This window comes from Limulus polyphemus, unplaced genomic scaffold (genome assembly GCF_000517525.1).
Source record: "Limulus polyphemus unplaced genomic scaffold, Limulus_polyphemus-2.1.2 Scaffold2570, whole genome shotgun sequence".
Classification (NCBI taxonomy): domain Eukaryota; kingdom Metazoa; phylum Arthropoda; class Merostomata; order Xiphosura; family Limulidae; genus Limulus; species Limulus polyphemus.
The window spans coordinates 49842-57625 of record NW_013668180.1 but is presented as its reverse complement, the minus strand read 5'-3'; the positions used below and the strand labels follow the sequence as shown (position 1 = coordinate 57625).

The 7784-nt window shown below is 30.5% G+C and overlaps 1 protein-coding gene across 3 annotated transcripts in view; it reads left to right on the top strand.

The window, feature by feature from the left end:
• The first annotated feature begins 335 nt into the window (after positions 1-335).
• LOC106467332 (ubiquitin thioesterase OTU1-like) overlaps positions 336-7784 on the top strand; it is an 11667-nt gene continuing 4218 nt past the window's right edge. For all 3 annotated transcript variants that reach the window (XM_013927677.2, XM_022395491.1, XM_022395490.1), the window contains exon 1: positions 336-585. The gene's annotated coding sequence lies outside the window, so the exon portion shown is untranslated. The remainder of the gene's footprint in view (positions 586-7784) is intronic.

The following is a 7784-nucleotide window of genomic DNA, read 5'->3' as shown; positions in this document are numbered from 1 at the left end:
ACTTACACAAAAAGCGCACTGATATCCAAAGTTGCCGAATTTTTTTATTTCACTGGTTTTCCTAAAACTTATATTACTGTCAGATGCAAAAATCAGATTGGACAAATTTGGACATTTTTACTTACACTTATTTTAATTTTTTTTTTACATAGTAAGTTTATCTACAATCTATGATATTTCCATATAAATAATTATATTTTAGCTCATTTGTGGCACAGTGCAGCGGCAGGCCGTAGTTTGGTGACCCCTGCTCTATCATGAAACCTAAAACTTTTATATTTCCAGATTTCACACAATTATTTAATTATGTAAAACTCCCTCTAGTGAACAAAATATTAAAAACGTAGCATACAACACTATTTATACAAAGATTTAGAAATTGGAACAGAAGGATGAAAGAACACAGTATGACCATGGACTCTGTATTGTATCGTTTTTAAAATCTGATGGTGTCATAACTAGCCTTAGGTAACTCGAGGCACTACGGGGAAGAAAGTCAGTAAAGTGATTCTTAATATTAGTATTACTCACTATTAACTGGGTTACAGTTCTGTGTGTTGTGCTTTTGAGTGCACTGAATCTCAGGTAAATGTATTCGTACTTTTATTTTCGATTTGGAGAACGATTCTATGGTTAATTTTACAGAATAAAACTTAAAAATAAAAAGTTGAAAGTCAAGCATGAAGTCCAACTTTAACGTTGATTAAGTATTACTAATAGTAATGGTGTTAGAATAGAAGTAACAGTGATACTGTGAGTTACAATCTTCATTAACACTAAATACATTGAAAAAAAAAGGTTTAACAGATTGATTGAGCTAGGCCTAATAAATATAGGACGACCGTCTAATTCACCTCTACTACAGCAGTACTGGTCAGTCTAATAATAATAGTATTAACCGAATGGTATTTATTAGTTTCTGTATTATTATAGTAATACTGATAGGTTAGAAAACAAACCAACTTATCCCATCTGCAAAGACATTTTTTATTTCGAATAGAGTTGTTTAAACATTTGTTTAACAATAAGTAAAAGCTTGGAATGGTCTATTCTTTCATTGGGGCTGTTTATCTGTGAGCCAGACTAGTTTCGGATAACTCCACTCCTCATCAGTGATCCTGGACACTACCACCAATGAAATACTGGACCAAACCAAGCCTTTATAGTAGTGAGGTATCGAAAATCGAAATGATGTATTTAAGTGTTTTACGCTCACAACTAGAATGATAGGTTTCTTTTTGTTAGTGTAAAACACTTAAATACACCATTTTGATTTTATATTTCATTTATCAGAGGAATTGTAATTTATATACACTATAATACAGTGTTGTTTGTGTCGTAAGTTTACAGCATTATAACTGAGGCTAATGAATACAAATCAAATGACGAAAGTTAAATATGGGATACTTCACTGATTCATTGATAAAAAACAAAAGCTTATCTGGATACCGGAGTTACACAGTTTATGGTTTTGGATAACGGCACTGAAAATATAAAATCAACAATTTGTTATATAAAATGCTAAGGTGGCCACACATGTTCCTTCCAATTTGGGAACATTATAATTTTATATTGGGAGGGAGCTTAGAGTTTAGATTGAATAACGTCCTATGTTGAGACGTTTCAAAAGTGTACCAGTTCTTAAGATCACATGGTTTTCAGATGGAACTTAAATTTTAACGTGATCTGAAACTGATATTTTGGAAAGATACATATGATTTGACAAATATTTTGCAAATGACCTTCAATTGTACTTTATAGTAAGCAAAAGATAATTCATTTAAAGTATCAAAATTGGACCACAGATTTAATATTGAGAAAACGCACCCAAGCACAAAAGAAGGAAACGACTGGAGTGATGGTAAATATGACACTCAAGTCATCAAACCAGAGTTATGTTGCTAGAAGTAGTAGTAGCAAAGCTAAATAGAATTTTAGAGTGTACTTATCATCATATTGAATACAAGTCAAAAGAGATAATTATACTTATCACTAATTAGGCTTCACTTGGAATGTTGTGTATGTCTTTGATTTTCTTATTCAAAAATGATATTGCATTAATGAAAACGATTCATAAGAGGGATAATAGAATGAAACCGAGGATGTTTTTGTACTTACACTCACCACGTGTGTATTTGTATATGAGACTATGGTTCTTAACCTACAATCACCACATGTGTATTTGTATATGAGACTATGGTTCTTAACTTACAATCACCACATGTGTATTTGTATATGAGATTATGGTTATTAAGTTACAATCACCACATGTGTATTTGTGTATGAGACTATGATTCTTAACCTACAATCACCACATGTGTATTTGTATATGAGACTATGGTTATTAACTTACAATCACCACATGTGTATTTGTGTATGAGACTATGGTTATTAACTTACAATCACCACATGTGTATTTGTATATGAGACTATGGTTATTAACTTACAATCACCACATGTGTATTTGTATATGAGACTATCGTTATTAACTTACAATGACCACATGTGTATTTGTGTATGAGATTATGGTTCTTAACTTACAATCACCACATGTGTATTTGTATATGAGACTATCGTTATTAAGTTACACTCACTATTTGTGTATGAAACCATGATACACCGACATCAAATGCTATTATGATTATGTAAACTTAAATTGTTTTGTCCTGATCGTAAGAACTATAGCTTCAGGAACCCCAGACTTGTAGATTATAGTAAGTTTGAATGTTTTTTTTAACCCATATATCTGTTTATACTGTTTGTTTGTTTTATACAGATGAAGAACAATTTATAGCATGTGATGCTACAGTAACATTAAATAATGGTTTACATATATCCAAGTTGATTAGGAACAACATTAGAATAGATTTGACAACAAGCTAAGACTGGGTTAAATATTGGAAGGTTATTGGAGTCAAATTTTGCTGGATAAACATGGTATTATGTGATGGATTATAATTGTTACCTAGTTAGTAAATAACTTGGATCTTTTTTTTTCATTTATTGTTAGTTTACTGACTATTTATTAGTTAGCTCAGGTAAAGTTTTGTGTGATTGAAACTATAATATATATATTAAGGACAACAAGGGACCTATTGGTCCAATTAGGTCATCCCATCTACTAAACTTTATAATAAAACAAAACCAGCCTATGTCATCCCAAATATTTATTAAGCCTTTTCTTAAATTAACTGTATCCACCACATCTGAAGGCAACACGTTCCAAAGGTTAACCACCTTTTCAGAAAAATAAAGCTGTCTTAGCTGAAGATGACTCCTACTCTGCCAAAATTTCTATCTGTGATCCCTACTCCCATCATTCTCACCCTTAGGTATGAAAAAAAAAGATGATGCATCAACACTATCAATTCTCTTAATCTTAAACACCTTTTTTGGTAAGCAGAATTAGTACTGCTGGATGAACTGAAAGCTAGCTTACTGCACCCGATACAGAGGAAGCAATGGTTGACCAAACTCCAAAACAAAGAAAACACCTGGTGAAACTTCTACTGTTTGTTGTACTGTGTTCTTTGTAGTTTCGATTGATAATTCCAACTTTTGTGTACTTTTATCTGTGTCAGTGTAATAACCCTTGAAAAAGGTGTATGCCAAATTGTTGGGTTTTCTATTCATTTTTTTTTTTCCTGAGTTTGATTAGTCATTAGTTAAAGAAAATTCAGAGATTAGCTATGGTGAATTTTAAAAATGAACAGATATGTTTAGTTGTGCATTTTTCATTGTCTACTGGACATCCTAGAAAAAGTTAGTTATTGTTAGTTGAGTTTACTTACATGCTGGCATTGTATGTAATAAACCTGTATTGATGTATAGTACATAAACCATCGAGAGTGACAGAAATATACACAGTGTAGAGACGTAGTACTACAGTTATAATTCAACATAAAGCTAATAATATAACAATGTAAGAACAATTAGGGACCTGTTGGACAATCTGTTAAATTAAAGAAAACAACTAAAAAGAAACAGCCCTTATCATTCAAGTATTTATTACAGTCATTTAAATTTTCTGCTTGCACCACATCTGGAGGCAACCAATTCCAAAGGCCAACCACCCTCTTGGGAAAATAAAATTGTCTTGACTGAAGAAGACTCCTTCCTTGCCAACATTTATATTTTTGTTCCCTAGTCCTACTGTTCTTACCATTAATTACAAAACTTTCAATAAAAATCATGCAAAATGTATAAATAAATGGAGACAAATGATAAAACCTTCAATTATCATTCAAAATACCTCTGTAAACATGATCAGTTGTAAACAAAATTTCCACTGACTGAAACTTCAAATATTTCTGTAGCTGCTGTATTGAGTGATACGTTACAGCAGGGCCTGTATGTTATTTTACAAGTGACAACTGTTGTGCTAGTGGATTATTGTGGAATTTGATTACATTCAGTTTGTCCCATTGATCATTTTACAGGCTTAGGTGGTTAGATACAATGTTATGGGGAAACTTTGAATTCAACTCTAATCTATATGATTAAGGAATTCATACCTAGTAAAAATAAACAATTTGGCCTGTCGAAGTCTCTTCTCTACTCGCCAACAACAACAAAAGGAATGAATGCAGTCTTACATGTCTATCCAACTGAACTTTAAACAGGTGTGAGCTGGGTGATTAGCTTGATCAATCAATTAATTAAAATTATGATTAAATTATCAACTAAATAAAGTTAGTGATTCTGATTGTTTCAGCAATCCAAGTTATCAAAATATATTACCATTTAATTTTATTTGTCATTATTATATTCAATTTATTCAAGTCTATTAGTTTCATGGAAGTAATCAGTTAATCGAAATTAGTCTTTGCGATTGTTATTTTTAATTGTTTTATCTATCGAAATGATTAAAGTATTAGCATTGTTACTGTGTTAATTCTACTTGTGCACAAGTCACAAATGTGAGGATGTGGCCTAGTGGCCATTCGTTACATAACTATAATGATGCCTGCTGTTTGTGTTTACCTTGAATGTTTAAATACAAGTGTAACTTTAACTTATTATATTTCTTACTTATTACAAGTTACAAATGAAACCAGTGTTATTCGAGGTAGGATTGCTTTAATTAAAAAAAGCTATTCATTATTGTTTATTAACTCAAAAAATATTGATTGCTGAATATGATTATTTAACTATATACGTCAGAAATGACTAGACATGGGCTAGTAACAATAGGTAATATCATTACATTTACTTACATGAACAGGACTCCAATTTAATTACGACTAGCTCTAGCTAGATAGGAAGCACTAAAAAAAGAAACAAAAGTTTGTTGTCGCATACTCCCTAGTACGGTAAACTTTTAAGTTCTTTGATTTCTTAGCTTACATTTGTATTTACACAGTTCCTTCAGTCCGTATTGTAAATTGTAAACATATTAATAATTTTAATGTGTTCTTTTTAAACTTCCATCCATGCCAACAATTTCTCACTAAAAACTAGACTATTTTTGTTATTTATTAAGTCACTAATTATTTCTCAAAATTTTGTACTGATGATGGAATTAGAAAAATTACAAAACCTTCGTAAATAAACATTGATATCACATATATGTTTTTCCTAATAGTTTCCATCATATATATCATTTTAAGTTATGCAAAATGGTAATCTTGTATCATTACAAGTGTTCTTGAAAAATCGTAAATGTTGTGTAATGTTATTATTTTTCTAGAATCAGCCTAAATTTTATATTACCTATGACAATCTTTACTAGTTTTATCACGAAATGTAAGGAAATATTTTAAACAAAGAATAGGTTTGCTTAGCTTTAGTATTCTTGTGGAAACTTGTAAAAAAAAAACCCATGGAATGGTATTATTAATATTTTCAGCTTGTTACAGATTTTGTAGTAGGTTATTTAAATAATCAATTTTTGTGTATAATAGTTTAGAATTAAGAAGGTAAATTAATCGTAAGATATTGTTCTTGAAGATGGCTATCATACGAAATGAAAGGTAGTTTGAAAATGTATTAAACAAAAACAAACCAAAATAATCTTTGTCTTTCTTGTTTTTTCATCTTCTAAATTTTTGCTCGTGTTCTTTCGTGTAAACATGTTTTATTTACGGCACAACTAATCGATAAAAGTGTATTTGATTGTTTTCTTTGCATAGCTTAAAATGATTTATAAGGTGGAAACTATTATGAAAAACATATATATATATATATATGAAAACAATCTTTAATTACAAAGGTTTTGTAATTTTTCAAATTCCATCATCAGTATGAAAACTTGAAAAATAATTACCAATTTTATAAGTACCAAAAATGTCATGAACTTTTACAGTTGTATTTTGTTCTTTACCTGAAGTGGGTCTAAGTCTGAAACACTGTAAAATAAATCCATGTAGTAAGAATGTGAAAAGTATTTTTATTTACTTCTTTTTGTTGTTTAATTTTATTAATGAATTTTGCTCTTAAAAGAGCATTACCCTTGAATTATTCTTTCATAGGTCTTGGCGAGTTGGGATGCTTGGAAATAGTAATAATTGGAAAGTGTTTTTTGATTAATAGATTAATTTTGTGAGTTATAATACTAATCAATTATGGTGAACAACCTTGAATTAACTGAAATAATAATGGAAATATTTCGGGTACTTGGATAGTTTGAACAATCGAAAACAGTAATAATTGGAAACACTAATTTTGATTAGTTAATTGATACTTGTAAGTAACCAATTATATCAATTCACCAAGGTCTGTTTACAAGTGTAAAAGATGTTTACAAATAATGCAAAAATTTTAACTGGTTTTTTTAAATGGATTGGATAACGATATAGTAGACTGTATTTTCCTGAAACCAAACCTATGTGTAAAGTTTGTGAATCTGTTACAGTAATTCTTACAAATACAAATATTATTAGGCCTGTAGTATCTACATTTCTTTTCTGTTAAAGAGTTTAGCTTAAAAAACATCTATAACTAATTATTTTAAATGAAAACCATCATTCTATTAACTCTGGAGTGATCTGATTCTATTCTTCAAACTTAGGGTAACTCAAATGCAACTTGCTGCTCCAAATTTATTTTTTTAACAGGATGATTTGGTTATGTAATGAGTTGTCATTAACAGTAGTGTAATCCAACATTTGACAGGAGTTTTTAGAGGGGTAATTGTTGGTTTCCTGGAAAGTAAGTGATTGGCTTGTATTTTTGTTTTTCTGAAGAGTTGGTTTGTGAAAACATTCATAAAATATTAAAGGGACAAAAAGGAGCTTAATATCCCATCAAGGATGTCCCTTCCAGCTCCCAACTATAACTATCCCTTACTACTCATGTATTCATCTAATCTTTTCTTGAACTCAGTTAAATTTTCTGCTTCCACCACCCTTGAAGGAAGCTCATTCCAAAAGCCAACCACCCTATTTGAAAAGTAATACTGTCTAAATTGCAGATTACTCCTATGCTGCCAAAATTTGAAATTATGATCCCTTGTCCTATTGTTTTCCTATTGTATAGTTTGGTGGATCTATATAAATACCCTTAATAATCCTAAACACTTCAATCAATCATCTCTACCTCTTCTCCTCTCCAGAGAAACCAAGTTTAGAGATGTTAGTCTCTCCTCATAGGACAATCTCACCATCCCAGGTATCATCCTAGTGGCTTTTCTCTGATTCTTCTCCAACAATTTAATGTCCTTCTTGAGGAAAGGAATCCAAAACTGTATACAGTATTCTAAATGAGGCCTTACAAGTGATCTATACAGTGAAACAATAATATCCCTTGTTTTGTATTTAGTATTTGTATAGATGCTACCCAAAATC